This window comes from Carettochelys insculpta, chromosome 4 (genome assembly GCF_033958435.1).
Source record: "Carettochelys insculpta isolate YL-2023 chromosome 4, ASM3395843v1, whole genome shotgun sequence".
In the NCBI taxonomy this organism is placed as follows: Eukaryota; Metazoa; Chordata; order Testudines; family Carettochelyidae; genus Carettochelys; species Carettochelys insculpta.
This window is the reverse complement of record NC_134140.1, coordinates 117579043-117597880: the sequence shown is the minus strand read 5'-3', so window position 1 is coordinate 117597880 and position 18838 is coordinate 117579043. Positions and strand designations below refer to the sequence as shown.

General features: G+C 43.0%; 1 protein-coding gene across 1 annotated transcript in view; it reads left to right on the top strand.

Moving 5' to 3' along the window:
* Positions 1–3500: 3500 nt before the first annotated feature.
* Positions 3501–18838, top strand: part of LOC142012788 (melanopsin-like) — a 72507-nt gene continuing 57169 nt past the window's right edge. Inside the window, exon 1 of the mRNA XM_074993588.1 lies at positions 3501–3621. The gene's annotated coding sequence lies outside the window, so the exon portion shown is untranslated. The remainder of the gene's footprint in view (positions 3622–18838) is intronic.

Here is an 18838-nt window from a genome sequence, read left to right as displayed (position 1 = left end):
TCTTTGTTTAGCCCCTGCACCCTTTTCACTAGCTTCTCCCCATCTTCCTCAATGATAACTATATCATCCTTGAACCTCAAGTTGTTAATTCTTTTCCCATGCACAGATATCCCTTCTATCTCTCCCTTGATCTTGTCTATTGCTTTCTCCAGATGTGCAATGAAGATACTTGGCAATATTGGATCTCCTTGTCTCGGACCTCACTTGTTTTAAACCAACTTCCCAACTCCCCGCATGTTCTCACTGCTGCCTACACATTGTCACTGCTATCTTTCCACAACTGTATCAGTCTGCTATCCACTCCGTATGACTCCAACGTCGCCCAAGTCACTTTCTGATCTATATTGTCAAATGTCTTTTGAAAATCGACAAAGCAAGTGCATACGTTCTTGTTCTTTCGTTGAGCTTTCTCCACTGTCAGTCTTAGTGTCAATATCTGCTGTATGGTATTTCTATCTCTCCTGAACCCTGCTTACTCATCTGCTGTATTTTCTTCTATCTGTGATCTTATTTCTGAACTGGTTGGTTACCAGGTTTACTTCTGCTCTGCAGTCTTCACTCCCATTTCAAATTAGGTTTTTAAATGTGCTACAAAGAAATAAAAGGGGGGATTCTGCATTAGCAGATTTTAATGAAGGATCTGACTTCACTTGTATTGATATTTTTGGATTGTAAAACATGTAAATTGCTTTTGTAGGTAAGGATTCAGGCTTTAGTGGGCTAAAGACCTACCACATGACATTTGCATGATTACATGACAAAGTTTACACAGGTGTTAATGGCTTAAGGTAAGAAAGAAAAGGATTCTTTTAAAAGAATTCTGTGGAGTGTTGTAGGTATCAGAAAACTCTGATCTTGATTTTTTTTCTTTTTGTGAATAAAATCTCCTTTTCCCTTCTTTTTACATTAAATTGTGAAAACAGTGAAAAATGTACTTTTTTTTTTTTTTTGGTATCTTCAATTTAGCAGTTTAGCTAGATTTCACCTCTCTGGGCATCATATGAAGTTTTTCTCTTGTAAGCTGTCTGGAGTGGCACAGGACCATCAGTGCCAGTCTTGCGGTAGACCAGTGGTTCCCAAACTTTTCAGTAACACAGCACACTTTAATGCGACAAACAGTTCTCCAGCACACCCACTTTTTCTGAATCAAATGCTCATAACTGAAGAGTCATGGCAACGGGGAGTGAGAATTGATGAGGCTGTGTGAGTCCCAGCTGGCGTGGGGTTGTCAATTGCCCTCCTGGAGCCATTTTGGAAAGCCTATGCTCGGGGAAATTGGCCAATCCTACGTCAGTGGGAATCAGGCAGCCTTGCTGCTTGAGCCCCCAGTTGGCCCAGGGTTGTTCAATTTCCCCTCCCCTCAGCCCTTTGCAGAGACAAGGTGAGGGTGGGAGGGTGGCATTGATGACCCCAAGCCAGTTGGGGACTCAAGCAGCAAGGCTGCCTGAGTCCCAACTGGTGCAGGGTTGGTCAATTTCCCCTTGCAGAGGTTTTGCAAAGATGCTACAGGAGGGAAATAGACCACTCCTCATCAACTGGGACTCAGGGAGCCTTGCTGCTTGAGCCCTCTGCTGGGCGATCATCTTAGCGTGTTGTAAAATTTCATCAATTTCCCCTTCTGCTCTGCAAACAGACAGTGTGTGTTTGTGTGTGTGTTAGGGGGGTGGGAACTGATGTAATTTCTATAGCACACCTAGACAATTCTTGCAGCACTGGGGTTGAAAACCACTGAGATAGACTAGCAAGAAGCAGGACAGAAACCCCAAAATGGCAGCAAGTTCTGTCATCAGATTTCATGAACACAGACTCAAATGTGAACTCCAATAGTTTTACTATAGAGTCAGACTGAAATGCCCAAGAAGACAGTCTTGCCCACCTTCTCAGCCAAGCTGGACTTATACCACATCTACGTGTACAGATGCTCAGTTGTACTGCAACAGCATGCCTGGGGAAGATGGTCTAGTCTGTGTCACTAAGAAAGAGGTCTGCCTTTGGCATAAAAAGCTCACCCCCACGAAGTTGTCCCACCAACATAGCACTGTGCACTTTAAAACATATGTTGGCCACAGCTTGGGGTGGTTGTTGTGGGGGAGTATTCAGACCCCCTGAGTGATGTAAGTTTTGCCAATAGAAACAGTAGTGTATAGCCTTGGTGATAGCTGCTGTACATCGTAGACTGCCCAATATTCAGATTGCTTCCAATCACAAGAGACCAGTCATTTAACATAAGTCAATTGTACCTCAAATCTCACAGCAGAAACCATGCTTGGAGCCAATCTGACATCAAACAATGTATTAAGTAGGAAGAGAAATTAGAGAGTTATCACAAGACTAAAGAAGGCAAGTGTATAGCATTACAGTCTATGGTTTCAAAAGATGACTGAGTTCTAGTGATTGGTCATCTCTGAATGTCTTTTTGGGCTGTCCCAGCATGACCTGGGGTATTTCTGCTGCTGTAGCACTAGCCCCGGGACAGTCAAAACAGCAAAAGATTTAGAAAAAAATGGTCAGATCTTTTAATTTCCTTTTTCCAGAATTCAAGCTGATGGTAGAAGCCCTTTTGCCCATTGCCCCCTCAGACACATGAAGAAGCTACTACAACATCCTTGTATTAGGATGTTCTACAACAGTCCATTGAGGTATGAGGCCTTTTTGCTAGGCAGGAGAGAGTTTCAGAGCAAGTATCTTTTTACAATCAGGAAGCAAAAAGGTTAGGGTTACCTGATGTCATGTGATAAAGACACAAGTGAGATTAAAACATGCAGCAGTTTATAAGAATTTCATAAACTCTCAATATATTGTTTTAAGACCCATACCTGCCCTACCTATACTAACACACAGCAGAGCTGGACAGTTTTTGGTAAAGAATTTAAGGATTGTCTGAAGCCTAAAGCCTTGACAAGAACTGGCATGTAGCCTGCCAGCAACCCAGTAAGCTCTGTGGGTCACAGCCTATCATCTTGTGTTTGTACAGCACCTAGCACCAATGAGTTTGTGACTGGAGCCCTTAGGTGCTACCGCCATACAGCTGCCTCCTGAAAGAAAAACACAAAATGTTTTGTCATCTTCACGTTTTGAGAGAGGGGAGAAGTAGAGGAATCTCAGATCCTTTTTTATTTTGCTTTGGGGACGTCTCCAGAGAGCAGCAACTGGTTGCAGCTTATGTAAGGGCCCAGTAGATAATGAGGTGCGGAAGAGGAGGGTTACTTGGAAGGGGAAGAGAGAAGAAAGAAAAGGCCATGCAAGAAAGGGGCAGAGAGGAGGGGAGAGAGCGGGGCAGGACGGAAAAGGGGAGGCTAAGGAGGAAAGTCCAGGCAGAGAGAGGGCGAAGGGAGAGACGGGCAAGGAGACCCGAGGGTTCAGGAGCTCCCGGCGCGCGGCAGAGCCGCCCAACCGCCCCGCAGCTGGAGGTCACGGGGGGGAGCAATGCCCAACGCTCGCCTCTTGCGCCGCTTAAATAGCTGCGAGCGGAGCGGGTCTGGCCGGCTGAGTCTCCGCCTCCCGCCCGGCACAGGCGGGGCTGCCGCGCGGGTCCCAAGCTCCCGCAGCTGCAGCGGCGGCCGCGTCGTGGAGCCGGCAGAGCACTAGGGGAGGCTCCCCGTGGCAGGGGCGCCGGAGCAGGTAGGGCGCCGCGCGTCGGCCAGGGCTGTGCGGCGCTTCCCGGGCGGGGCGGGTCCTGGGTCCGGCTTGAGGGTCTCCGGCCCCCCACGTGGTAGCGGGGAGAGGGGGAGCGGTAAGCGGCGGCTTGTTGCGGTGGGCTGGTGCCGCGGAAGTGCCTCCATCTGCGCCTGTTATGAAATACTGAAAGTGCCCTGGAAGCCGCCCTCCGGCGTGTGCGTGTGTGAGACTGTGCGTGAGTGACACGCGTGTGAGTGAAATAGGCGTGCGTGAGAGAATGTGAGTGAGTGACACGCGCACCGAGACCCTAGACCTGTGCATCGCCAAGTCAGCGGGCAGGAGAGGGACTTTGGCTGGAAAGTGTGTGTCCCTCTGGTCTCTTGGGCTTTCTTCCTGCTGGAATGGATGTATTTAGGACCGCTCTTGTCAGTGTTTGATTAAATAAACTTTGAGGGCTGGCGGCGGTAATTGGAATTTCCCCCTAAGGACACTCACTCTCCTTATCATAAGGAACAACTATTTAGTTGAATTGTAACAGAGAGGGAGCCGGGCTAGTCTATACACTATCAAAACAAAAAGCAGTCCAGTAGCACTTTAAAGACCAGCCAAATAGTTTATTAGGTGAGCTTTTCTGGGATAGACCATAGCCAGACCAGAACAGACTCAATATTTAAGGCACAGAGAACCAAAAACAGTAGGCAAGGAGGACAAATCAGAAAAAGTTAATCAAGGTGAGCAAATCAGAGTGGAGGGGTGGGGGGGAAGGTCAAGAATTAGATTGAGCCAAGTACGCAGACGAGCCCCTATAGTGATTTAGAAAGTTCCCATCCTGGTTTAAACCATGTGTTAATGTGCGGAATTTGAATATAAAAGCCAGCTCGGCTGTTTCTCTTTGAAGAACAGTGTGAAAGATTTTTTTTTTTTTTTTTTTTTTTTTCAGTAACACACACACCTTTAGGTCATTGACAGAATGCCCCATTCCATTAAAATGTTGACGAACTGGTTTGTGGATCTGGAGTGTTTTGAGGTCTGTTTTGTGCCCATTAACCCTTTGTCTAAGGGAGTTAGAAGTCTGTCCAATATACAAAGCATCTGGGCATTGTTGGCACATGATGGCATATATGATGTTAGTAGAGGAGCATGAGACAGTGCCTGTGATTCTGTGAGTAACCTGGCTGGCTACAGTGATTGGTATTTCCAGAGAAGATATGTGGACAAAGTTGGCAGCGGGCTTTGTTGCAGGGAAAGGTTTCAGGACTGGTATTCCTGGGGTATAGACTGTGGCTGTTAGTGAGGATCCTCATGAGGTTGGGAGGTTGTCTGTAGGAGAGAACAGGCATGTCACCCAGGGCCTTCTGGAGTGTGGTATCCTGATTAAGGATAGGTTGTAGGTCTTTAATAATTTGTTGCAGTGGTTTGAGTTGGGGGCTGTGGGTGATGACCAGTGGTGTTCTGTTCTTGGCTTTTTTGGGCCGATCTTGGAGTAGCTTGTCTCTGGTTATTTGTCTGGCCGTGTCAATTTTTTTTTTTTTTTTTTTTTTTTACTTCTCCTGGGGGGTAATTCAGGTTTATGAATATTTGGTAAAGATCTTGTAGTTTTTGGTCTCTGTCAGTTGGATCAGAGCAAATGTGATTGTACCTAAGGGCTTGACTGTAAACAATGGATCTAGTTGTGTGTGCAGGAGGGAACCTAGAAGTATGTAGGCAAGTATAGCGATCAGTGGGTTTCCGGCAGAGTGTGGTACCAATCAGGCCATCCTTGATTTGTACTGTAGTGTTCAGGAAATGTATCTCTCACATGGAGTAGTCGAGGCATAAGTTGATGGTGGGATGCAGATTGTTTAAGTCTCTGTGGAATTTTTCTAGAGTCTCTATACCATGGGTCCAAATCATAAAGATGTCATCAATGTATCATAAGTAGAGGAGGGGCAATAGGGGACGAGAGCTGAAGAATCGTTGTTCCAGGTCAGCCTTAAATACATTAGCATATTGTGGGGCCATGCGGGTGCCCATAGCAGTTCCACTAATCTGGAGGTATAAATTGTCCCCAAATCAAAAATAATTGTGTGTGAGAACAAAGTTACGGAGGTCAGACACCAGATTGGCTGAGGTGGCATCAGGGATGATATTTTGTTATGGAACAAGGGTTCCTCGGAGTTAAACCAAACTGATGCCAGAGGTGATCAGATACCTGTTGCTCCATCATTTGGCCTCATCAGACCTTTGGATGATGGCCAGGAAGTGCTGCTGGGGCAAAGAATGTAAATCAGAAGTCCCAGACCAGACTTCAGAGTGGTTTTCTGTGTGGGAAGCCAATTGGTGTCCTGAAAAGCAGCCTGTTTGAAGGTTTGTATGTTGTTTAAGGAAAATTTTCAAACAATCCTCATTAAATATATAATGAAAAGGGGACTCATTTGTGCATTGGAAATTTCTTTTTAATAATTTTGAGGGGGAAATCAGGTAGCTTTGCCAAACTACTTATTCTATTCCATCTATAAACTAATGTATGCCCCCTTTTCCTATCTAAATTAATGTGTTGCTTTATAGCCATGTTAGAGTAAAATGTTTCCTAAAATGCAGCGATCCTTAAAATCTCCCCCAAAACTAACGTTGTTAGCCAAAATAAAAATTATTGCATTCACTAGGATAAGTATATTTTCTCTGTCAATGACAATTATAAAAGCCAAGATTTTAGTAATGGAAGGAGTTATGACCATTACTAAAGTAAAATAAACTTAAAAATGAGGCACAAATTAAGGCACTTAGCATTTAACCTCAATTATTCACATATCATTCCCAGATGAGTAGTTCTAGGATTTATTTTTTTACATGGCCTTTTAAATAGGCATCTAAATAAGCAGCATGATTTTAGAAATGCTGAGCCCTGAGCAGTTCACACTGAAGTCAGAACTTCTGAAAATCAGATCACTTACCTTCCGGCTTAAAAATGCACTGTATCCAAGCATGTCAGTAATCACAGTGGTGCCACTAAAAACTGTTTGGGCGGGTCCTGCTTTCTTCTTCAATTGGCGGCAGAATCTGTCAGACCTTTATCATTATGGTGTGTATTAGTTAGGATATTTCATATGAAATGTATTAACAAATATCTCTTCATTTTGTTCCAGACCATTATGTACATTATTACTATCTCTTGGCAGCTTCTATAAATTCAGCTACATAAGATTCTGACTACTTCAGGGGAGAGCTCAAACCTAAAAGACAAAACCGGAATCAAAGTTTAAAAGTCTTTGCCCACATTCTGTTGCCTTTTTACATTTAGGATTTGTAGCTGTCTGAGGTGATGGTACAATGTTGTGTGCTTGCCATGGGCTGCAGTACCTAGCCACGGGCTGTGGGGTGGGGGGGTGTCTGTTTAGGACACCGTGCCTAATCCAACAGTCTTCAGTCAATCAAAATTCCAGACAAGCTTAACTGGAAGTGCAGAGTTGGGCCCAGAGCAGCAATTTATATATATTTTTGTCTTGCTTTGTGTGATTACATCAGCTTAGTAGTACTGATGTGGCATTTATATGTGTTTTAAATTCTTTCAATTTTTTGCAGTATTTAAAGCAAAGCCAGATGTTTGCCACCAGCTGTCAGTGGCTGAGATGAGCCATTAAAGTAGCTGCAGGGATGACCTAGAGATGTTCTGTGTCCCCTTTTCAAAGGATAAAGGTCAGGAAGGGGCCCTGTGCCACCAGGGGATTCCCCTGAGGTAATGGACTCTTCTGCTAGCCAGTTAAGTTGAGCTCATGGCAACTTTGAGCTTTCAGAGCATCACAAAGCAACTTTAGTGGACTGGAGAATCCAAACCTTATCTGCGAATTGACCTGATTTGTCTCTAACTGCCACAACCATAGAAAATAGACACTGGAAATGGAAATGTAGCAAACTGCTGGATGGCTACATAATTACGTAGTTGTGAGATAACTAATAATAACCAGAATAAACATGAACAGGCAAGTTTTCTTTTTGAATCCCAAAATGGCTGATACAGTGCTAAAAGAGAGACCTTCTAATTTGCAAATCACTAACCTAATCAAAGCTTTTGTGTTCTATTGAGTAAATGTACAGTGAGCCAGATTTTCAGCTTGTATAACATCAGCAAAGCTTCATGGTAAATAAGTGCTTTGTGAGTACAATAAGGTTCCAGTTCAGCAAAGCGCTGAAGTACGTGTTTAATGATATAAAGGTACTGCATTGGCATCTCTGTGTGTCTGCTGTAGTTTTTTATAAAATATATTGTGCATGTACAGTGCTTCCTAGTTAAAAAGAAACATTTATTAAAACGTCCAGCTAGCCAAAATAGCTATGCCACAAGATAGACTAATAGTATGAATATTATAGTTTTAATTAAGTAAAGGTACTTATGGAATATGAGAATCATTTTAAAGGGTTTTTTTCTTAGCCTCTGCTGATTCAGAGTGACTGGCTTCATGAATATTATGAAATTAGAGAAGCAAGTAGTTATATGAAAGAAGTTGCAAAAGTGTCATCCAATGAAAACCTTAATTTTTGATTGATCTTTGGGCACAGTATTTTGACAGTTTTTATCCATTAAATATCATGTGCCATGATTTGTTTAATTTTTCTGCCTGCCGTAGATGTAAACTGTTGATGCAGTGTTTCAAGATTTACTGTTAGTAAGGACAATGCTCTTTTGACAGGACAGAAACAAAAGATAATCCCACTTCAGGGTGAGGATTTTCAGATATGCCCAGGACTGACCTAACAGAGCTCCCATTAAAGTTAAGATAAATCCCACACTTGCCATCTAAAGATTAACAAACAAAAGCTGGAACATGGGATCAGGGAAGAGGGGGGCAAAAAGCCAATTATTGATGAATACGCTCAAAACCATTACACCACAAAATGTGTATAGTATCACTTGCAAAAGACGTATACTACTGCAATCTCTCTACAGGGAGGCCAGACGTATTCTGTTTAAAATACTGTTTCAGTGTTTCTCAAACTTAAAACATTTGCGTACCCCTTTTGGGACTTCGGCCTTGTCAGTGTACCCCCTCTCCCAGTGCTGAAGTGAGTAACTTATTTTCTGCCGTGTACCCCTTGCAATTCCACGCTTTGGGAAACACTCTACTAATTCATCAGAAGAACACTGTTTAAGAAAGCATCATGGAAAGATATATGAAGTTCCCTTCTTGACAGTGTGTCAGGTTTTATTTTGGTGGTTTTTAAAGGTAACTCTCTCTAGACCTTTTAGAAAGTTAGTAAACAGTTGATTGTGGTTTATATGCAGCAAGAACTATAATCATACTGTAATATTTAGCAAACAAGGTTTATAACAATCGTTTCTTTGCTATTATGACACATTACTGTTAATGTGGAAGATTCTAGCATATCTTAGTGGACATCCTAAAATTTTAACAAGACCCTTTGTGCTCATATTCGGCAACGGTTAAATAAATGGGGGCAAAATTCTGTTCTTACAAACCAAGGATGTAGAGTCTCATTTCCATCTCTTTCTCCTCCCACATTTAATGAGAGGCCCTCCCTCTTCCAAAATCTAATGGATGACTGTGCAAGAAGAAGCTATAAACTGGCTGCCCGCTGAAGGGTGGAAATGGGCATGAGGAGTGTCATGGCAATAAAACCTGGTGATGTGGTCTGCACCCAGGCGAGAGGAACCAATACATTGCCTTCCTGTGTATTAATAAGAACATCAGAATGGCTGTACTGGGCTCCATCTAGCCCAGTATTCTGTCTTCTGATAATGGTTCATGCCAGGTGCCCTACAGGGAATCAACAGAACAGGGAATCATCATGTTACCCATTTCTAGCTTCTGACAAACAGAAGCTAGGGACGCCATCCCTGTCTGTCCTGGGTAGTAGCCATTGATGGACCAATCTTCCATGAATTTATCTAGCTCTTTTTTCAAACCCTATTTAAATTTTGACTCTCACAACATCCTCTGGCAGGTAGTTCCACAGGTTGACTATGGGTTGTGTAAAGAAACATTCTAGGATTTGCTTTTAAACCCAAGGCCTACTTATTTCCTTTAGTAACGTCTAGTTCTTGTGTTGAGGAACTTTGGGAAAGTTATGGAAAAGTGAGCACAGTGCATGGTGAAATCTTGGATTGAGCTTTCTTTTGAAAATTGAGTATTCACTGGTAGATTGTAGTTCATCTTCTCCACGCCCTTTGTCTTTTTGAGCTAAGATTGTTAACTTCCGGGAAATATTGGAAGTACTGCTTTGATGGATTGAATAATCTTCCATGGGCTGATAATATACAGTGGATCCCCATGCTCGCAGTTTAGGGCCTGCTTTTCCTTCTTATTTATACATGTCTCATTGCATTGATTCCACTGCCCTAATATTTAACCTTACTGTAAACTTTTGGACCTCTCTTCATAAATTCTAGTGATTTGCGATAACTTGTCAGGCAGATAAGCAGAAGGACCATTTATTATTTACATTTTGAAAGGAAAGTGCATTTTCTGCCTGAGAAAGTTTTTTGGGTTTTTTTTGCAGTGTTGTGGCCCTGGTGGTCCCAAAATAATAGACTAGGCAAGGTTATATCTTTAATTGCACCAGCTTTTGTGGCTGAAAGAGACAAGCTTTTGAGTTTATATAGGGGTCGTCATCTTCTTCAGGTCTGAGAAAGATAATCCAAGGTTATATGTGCACCACAATAAAAGATTAACAGCATGGCAATGGCTGGCATAGGTCAGCAGACTTGGGCTCATGGTACTCCGACTTCAGGCAATAAAACTTCAATGTAGATGTTCAAGTTTGGGCTATAGCCCAGGCTCCAAGGGAAGAAGGGGGAAATGAGATGGTGACTGCATCTCTGATGAACTCATAGGCTATGTAACTCTACACTGCATTCCACTTTTGGAATGGGAATGCAAATGAGGGAAATTGAAAATGCAAATGAAGTGCTGATTTACAAATCTCACGCTTCAGTGGCATAATCTCTTCTGAAACAAAAAAAGGAGTCATGTAGCACTTTAAAGACAAACAAAATAATTTATTAGGTGATTTGTTAATCTTTAAAGTGCTACATATATTACTGCTTTTTTGTTTTGATAGAATATAGACTTTGATGGCTATCTCTCTGTTAATAATCTCTTCCAATCACGTTTCTGGAAGTGATTATTTCAAAAACAAAAAACAGCTATGTAGACACAGTTCCTTTGGAAAACATTTTCAAAAGAACCCTTCTTCCAGAAACAAAATAGATACTAAAAATCAAATTACTAGAAACAAAGGGGATATGTCTGCATTACACAGTTTTAGCAACCCTGTCACTAGATGGCAGCTTAAAAACTTTGTGATTTTTGTGCTGCAGTGTTTACTTTGCTGACAAAGCTCTGTTTACACTAGTAGAGGGGTGGGGAACATATTTTGGGTTGGGGACCCCAACCCACAGAAAAATCAAGCAGGCCACACAGGTGAGAAGTGTCCAACCCCTCCCCCATTAACTGTCACTGACATCTTCGACTGGAGGGAGTGGGGAAATAGATTCCCCTTGTTCCCCATGCACACCAACTCCAGAGCCTAATGGGCCCAGGGCTAGTACATTTTTATGGGTCCCTCTACACTCTGGGATGGGGGGAGTGCAGAACTGAGTGGGAGGGGGTGCAGGAGTTGTCTAGGGGTGCAGAGTCTGGCAGGGAGGATGCTTACCTGTGCAGCACCACATGGATGTCCATAGCTCTGTGCTCCCCTGCTCTCTAGCACTGCCCTCTGTTGCTTTGATTGGCTGGAATTCCAGCCAATTGTAGTGATAGAATAAAGCCCCTTATCCCCTTATATGGCTGGGGTGAAGACAGCAGCATTGTGCAGAGTCGCTTCCTGCCAGAGCTTGTGGGCTTCGTCCAGCTGCAGCTTGCCTGACACTGGCCCAGGAGGCTCCATTCCCTTCACTCCACTATGGGCCAGACAGGCCTGCTGATTGTGGGGAGAAGGCAAAGGGGACAATTGTCCCTGGGCCCATGTTTTGAAGAGGCTCAGAGCTCCCGCTTCTGCCTCTGTTACTTCGGCAGTGGTGGTCTGAGCACCAGGTCCCTTTGAAGTGCTGTGGCTGTGAGGAAGTGGTGGGGATGGTGCTGAGGGCTAAATGTCTTAGGGCCTGCCCCTTCCACCCTTGGTTCTGCCCATTCCAGGGCATAGAGCTGGTCCTCCCCTCCCCCCTTACCCCAGAGCCCATGGCAGCTGTTGGCCCCACTAGGGCCCGATGCTGAGGAAAGCAGCTCTAAGCCTCAGGGGCTGGATCCAGACAAGCTGCCATACTGATCTGCACGGCAGCTGGGGAATTCTCCAACCCTGCACTTGTACTTGCTCTGGCAAAGCTCTTGTCATGGGGTGGTGGAGAGGGGGTTAAGCACACAAGAATGGTAGCTTTGTCACTCAATTGCTAGTGTAGACAAAGCCTTAGTATGAGGCATTGACACACATTGTAAGAGACTATTCAATGTGAAATAGCCAGTTAACACATGAAGAGCTCTGCATAAGCTTGAAAGCTTGTCTCAACAGAATTCTGCCCTCTTTTTAAAAAAAAAAAAAACAAAAAAAACCAAAACTTCTTTACCCACCTTGTTCCTATAAAAATGTTGGAATCTCAAATTACTGGCCGGCTAGTGACTCTGTGACAGAACCTGTTATTATAGGAACCATGTGAATTGATTTGTGGGCTTCTATTTTTGTAAATAGAAAAAGATCCAAAATGAAGATCACTTCATCTATAGTGTTTCCTCAGCATTTTATTTTAAGTTCTGGGCTGATGTTGGAAAGCTAATGCAAGAGTTGTGTCCTAGATATAGACTCCAACTTCCTATTATGATGGAGATACAGAAGCATCCTGAATTATTGAAATGAGACACCCGTTTAGAATTCTGTGACTGTTTAAGTTAGATTTCCCTCCCTCCCACAATTGCATCACTTACACAGCTACGCATGAGGATAGCATGAATATTCTCCATGACCCCTACATAGCTGCTTTAAGGATGCTTCCCACTGCTCAGCTCAAAGACATGCCATTCTTTTCTTTTATCAGTGTGGAGCGTCACTTGTCCCTCCAAAAGGATTATTTGTGGACTGATAAAAAATTTAGTTCTACAGGAGTCAGATTTAATTTATGCATATATCCACTTTTACAAGAGGAGTCAATGTACACTGCTCTTTGCTGTAACCATCCTTATAAAGTCTCGTGTATTTGAAGAATAATTACAAACACAAGTTTAATTTCCTTATCTGTTTCCCAGCATTGTTTGAAAATTTCTCAAATGTTTTTTGGTGCTACATTTTATTTTTATACTGTTGCTCTTGTTTTTTTTTTAATTAAAGAAATTTGCCTGTTTTCCCTAAAGTTCATTTATTCTCTCCCCCTATGACAATGCAAATTAGTATGCTTGCGCTGAGGGATGACCTAGACCTTCATCATGTTAATTATAAATTTACCCGAAGGGTCCTTTTGTCTTCTGGATGAGCACAGTTTTGAAATATGTATAAAACTAAACACATAACTGGGTGTGCTCTTTTCAGACGAACATTCTATATACATTTGCATAGGCATGGTTCATCTCCTGACAAATTGCTGATTCAGCCTTCCAGACTGGTCACATTATTATTCACTGCTGCTGGAGCATCCATTGACCTTATACCAAAGGTTACTTGGCCAGTATGCTGTTGAGCCTAAGACCATACAAAGTTTTGGATAATAAAAAACCCTGGACGTAGATTTGCAAAGGCACTTCAATATGCGGACTAATCCCTGGGTGGGTTAGACACCTAATCCTCACCGGACTCTCTCTCTCTCAAAAAAAAAAAAAAAAAAAAAAAAAAAGATGCTTAACCTGTTAAGAATTTCAGGAAAATCCCACATGGCACCTGCCTGCTTATTTAGGCACCTAAATACCTTTGGAAAATATGGCCTTTAATACCTAACAAGCTAAAGCCACAATGATCCCTGGTCCACATGAGATGGGTGATTTTTGAAATAACCCATTATTTCAAAATAACAACACACTAGACAACCCATTGTTTTAAAATAATGTAGTCCTGGTTTTGAGAGAAGTAAGCACCTGTTTGGAAAGTTATTTCAAAATACCATTAGTGTGCACACTCAGGGGCTATTATTTCAAAGTAATTGGCCTCCAGGGGTCTGGCATAGCTGCAGACCTGACCACTCTGGGCACATCTGCAACTAACTCTACTGCTCGCCCCCGTGCCACCATCTGCAGGGCCTTAGCCTTAGTCTATGCTGCAGGTGTTATTTTGAAATGATGTAGTCCTAGTTTTGAGAGGAGTAAGCTCCTATTTTAAAATAGTTATTTCAATCACATCATAATCACAGCTTATTCCAGGGTTTCCCTGTATTGTGGACACATGATTCTGGAATAGTTTATTTCAGAATAACAATGTAGTGTAGACATTCCCTCAAGGGAACTGACCACAGGCAGAAGGGTTGGCTGCATGTGGCCTGCCCTGGAGCCCTGGTGCTCCAGTTCAGGGTAGTCAGAGGGAGCCAGGAGCAAGCCAGAGCTCCAAATGAGTCCCCGATGGTTGACAGCACTGCTGGAGCTGCTACCACAGCACCCAGTGCCCTGCAGGCAAGAACTGTCCTGGACCAGTTGGAGATTCCGGACAGCATAATGATAGGAAAGCACTCTCCAGAATCTCTGCACCAGGTGGTGAAATGCTGAGATCTACGACCAGATCATTGTTGGCCTCATAGAGAAGGGGCACCCCATACCCTGGAGCACTGCCAGCTCAAAATTAAGGAGCCATTATAAGTGGCTGGATGCCACGAAGGGGCACTTCACTGCTCCAACCCTCCCCAGCCATGAAGTCTGGCTGGGACACACCCGACATCACCATTAAGGTGCCAGAGGATGATGGGGAGGAGGAGGAATAGCAGGCACCATGCTTGCTATTTAGGAGGTCCTGCTGACCCTGGTGTCTCTCCCACCACTCCCTAAACTATTCCAGAATTACTCTGTCATGTAGGCCTGCCCTGAGAATTGTAAAAGAATAACGCTTCTGCCAGGTGGTGTCTGCATCCATGCTGTGTTGCTGCTGTGTGTAGGATTTCCTCTGAAGATTCCATTGGTCAGTAGATGATTGGGGAAAGCTCATTGAGACTACTGTCTGACGCAAATTAAAGAGAACAGAACAAAATTATGGTGATGAACATACCATATTTCTGTCTACTGAGCTGTAATTCCATCTCTGGATTCTGGTGGCATTAACAAATCAATCCATACAGCACCTTCACAAATTTATTAACGCACACCTACAGTTCTTTGGTTTTTCCCTCCATGCTTCAGACTGTGCCCTGGGATTTTGCTTATGTTGGTGGTACAAGGAGAAAGGTGGGTCAGAGAGTGACCATTTGGGGCTGATGGCTTGGAGGTTGGTTGTCATTCTGAAGTGTGTCACAGTTCTGAGCCTTGTTTCCTAGGAAGTTGTGTGTCCTGGTCACAAGCTTTATTCCTGAAGATAACAGTTCTTTGGTTCCAGCTGAACATAACTGGCTGATTGTGATGAGTTATAAGGCAGATCCTTGGAGAGTTTGGAGGATAAACATTAAAACCTTGAGTTTGATGTGGTATGCATTTGGAGCCTGTACAGAGGAGGAGGTGCTTTTGGTGGTCCCATTCTGCAAATGGGCTGCTTGTTTCTGAAGCAGTTGAAGCTTTATTCAGGTCAGTGGTGACAACCCGAGATTCATATTATGTTAGTGAAGTGTAGAACTGAAACACATGGATACCATGACCAAGTTCAAATCTGTCAGAATATGCCACTGTCTTCTGGGCAGTGATAGGCAGAATTTTTCTTTTTTTTTCCCCTGGACTTGGCTTTCTGGGTTGTCCAAAATGATGTTTCTATATGCTAACCAAACTCTGTGTGTGTGTGTGTGTGTGTGTGTGTGTGTGTGTGTGTGTGTGGTAAAAACCTCAACAAGTTTGCCTTTCAATTCAGCCTGTATGTAATCTTTTAACCCTATTGTTACCTGACTTTACTACTATAGTCTAGATATGAAGGGGAAAAACCTCTCACTGTTTCTACAAAAGTATGGTATAAACATAACAGGGTGATAAGGAGTACTTGTAATCAGATGAGTTCTGTAATGAATGAAATAATTACTTACTGAAAGATGTTTAACTCATTAAAAATTGAGTGTCTGGTCTGATAGTAATAATGGCCTAAATTCCTTCACTATTACAGAACCTAAAGAAATAATAAAATTCCATCAGTAATTTTTTGGGGTTGTCTTGATGCCAAAAAGATGAAGTGTAGTGAACAAGCAAAGGAAACAGAAGAATCATATGGCTTGGGACAAGTATATTTCAGTTCACATTCCTTCAGTGGCTTTGTTTTGCATGTTGGTATACATTGTGGTTGCTTTTGACAGTGTTGTCAGGACACTATTAGTAGCACTCTGGTCACTGTTGCAGGCTCAGCTATGAGCAATTAAACACTTTCTGTTGGTGGCCTATAAGTCTCACTTCACTAATGATTTATTTGGCAGGTTGTAATGGGAAGGAAAGCTCATGGGGGTGAGCCTCGGTTGAAGAGCGAGGGCTAGTTAGAAGCTGCCTCTTGCCCTTAAGTTGCTTTTTTTTTTTCTTTTTGTCACAATATGCTGGTGAAAGGGTGACAACCTTGTGTGTGCATGTGACCCTGCCAGTTGGACCGACAATGAAGTACACTGGCTAGCAATAGAACCTTGGCCAGTCTCATGGCAAGTATATTAGCAACTTCTAGCACTAAAATATAAACCTCTCAATTTTTACTTTGTAAAGTCAAGTATGCAGTCCCTGGTCTGCCCCCATGCTGTGCTGATGCACTGCAGACCAAAGTGTAGCCTCTCCCTCAGGGACAAACTGCAGTCCTTTACTTGACCAATCTCTCCAGCAGCTATTGGGGCCAATGCAATGGATACTCAGACCAACCCACTACTCTGGGCCCTAGCCCAGGAGCCCTAGAGCAGCAGCCTCTCACTGTGTTCCCTCTACTGCCTTTTTTTTTTCCTGGGCTACTTCCCCATAATCCTTGCACTCACTCAGCCTTTCTATCAAGGCTGCAGTCTAGGGGTAAGTCTGTACTAGGGAATAAATTGATTTCAGATACACAGTTTCTAGCTGCAGCATCTGCATAGCTAGAATCAACGTATCAGAATCTACTTATTTCCCTAGTGAAGACCTAGCCTCTATAGTCTTACATCAACATCCCTTACTTGACGGCTGAGCTTAGAGGGATCGATTCTGCTGCATCTTCATCAGACACGCAAAATCAAACTGTGGAAGATTGACCGCCAGCACATTGATCTTCCAGTAAGTATAGAGAAGCCCTGGCAGTTCCTTCCACTTTGTTAGTTAAGAACAAACTTGTATTTGCTCTTCTGAGCTGCCCTTTATATCAGGGTCTCCCCAGCAAGCTGCCTTCTGATTGGTTCCCTATAAGCCTTTTCTTGATAGGCTAAGGCTCTGCACAGGCTTTAATCACTGCCAGCCAGAATGAAGTAGTTATAATAATATGGAGATACACCTATCTCCTAGAGCTGGAAGGGGCCTTGAGAGGTCGTCCAGTCCAGTCCCTGACACTCACAGCAGGACCCATCATCTCTGACATAGTTTTTATAATCTATTTGCCCCAGATCCCTAAGTGGCCCTCTCAGGGGTTGAGCTCATAACCCTGGGTTTAGCAGGCCAATGTTCTGTCCCACTACATGCATGTTATGAGGGAAATGCCCCCAGCTTCTACCTCAAGGGCCTGATCCTGTAGCTGTAGAGGTCAATGAGAGTTGTGGGCAGGGAAGCGGGATTGGCCCACCAGTCCAGTCAAGTATAGATAAACAATGGGTAGTGTTAGTTTTTCTAAGTTAGCCTGAGTTGTTACTTTCAGATTTTGTTTCAATGCTTGTAAGTTTTGCTGTGTTGGATTAGGTTTTGGTGAGTGGTTTAAAATTACACAAAGCTTCTTCAAGATGAGAAAAGACTTTATGAGCTTGTGCTAATCACCAAATTAGAGTATGTCTGTTTGGATTCTTTGGTATAATTTGGGTGCTTTATATATACAACATCTTTGAGTTGAATGGGTGCATGTGACATGCCAAAAAATAAATGTTCGATTAATTTGTTTATTTTTTTTTTAAATTTGTAATATAACACAATGGTTTGTGCACCTGAAAATTGGCTAGAAAACGTGCTAATTATATTTCCCCGCAAAATGTATACTGTAAGTTTCACATATGCTAGACCCTCCCGTGCATAAATTTCCTCTACCATATATTTTTATGTGCTTTCACATCTGTATATAGAGTAAACTCTTTCATATCCGGCATTCTATCATCTGGAACTCTCAATTAATCATAAGTAAATAGTAGTTATGTTTTCTGTAAGTACTGTTTAGTGAAAGTAAATACAAATAAAGGCAGTACATACAGTATAAGCTTACAGTGTACAATGCTACTGTTGTTGGTAAATAGAGTACTCCGCATACATTTGTTTGTTTCTTAATATCTAATCTTGTTTTTCTTTAATGTGATGCATTGCTAGGTATACCTCTCTATTATCCAGAATATTTGACTATCCAGCAATCTCTAGGTCCCAGAGCTGCAGGATAGGAAAGAGTTTACTGTATGCACCTTGAGAAATGAACATCTGCTATTTGCGACTGTTCAAACTCTGGAAGGATGGGGGAGGAGCAGGGGTGAAGTGGGAATAAGTAGATTCATGGCACTCCAAAAGTGCTGGGAATGGGGAGGTGTAGGAATTGGGGGACTCCACTGTGCAAGCGGTTTGGGGGTGGGTAGTCAGGGTCCACAGGCTGCAAGTGGAACCCTACTGAGATGGAGGGCCACTCATGAGGCCCACTGATTCTTCTTGGTTATCCGCCCCTGGATTAGGCTCTCAAGTAGCATCTGTGGCACCACATTGCTTTCTGCCAGTTGCTACAGAGGTACTGGCTGTTTAACTGGAACATAATAAAGAAGTCTATTGCCATGCCTCTGCTGAGCAGCACCAAACATTGCAAGTTCACGGAGAAACTCAGTCTGCATCTCTGAAATGTTCTTTGGGTGACTTTTTACACACACATGGATGTGGCTGCAAACTGAATGGCAAACACTCCTCTCTGTCAGAAGTCTTGGCCAACAAACAATTCTTATTTTTAAGGGAACAATTCTGCCTCTAGAACTGACTGTTTGCAGAAATTAAGGCAGAGAGAACTCCATTGTTACTTGCTGAAG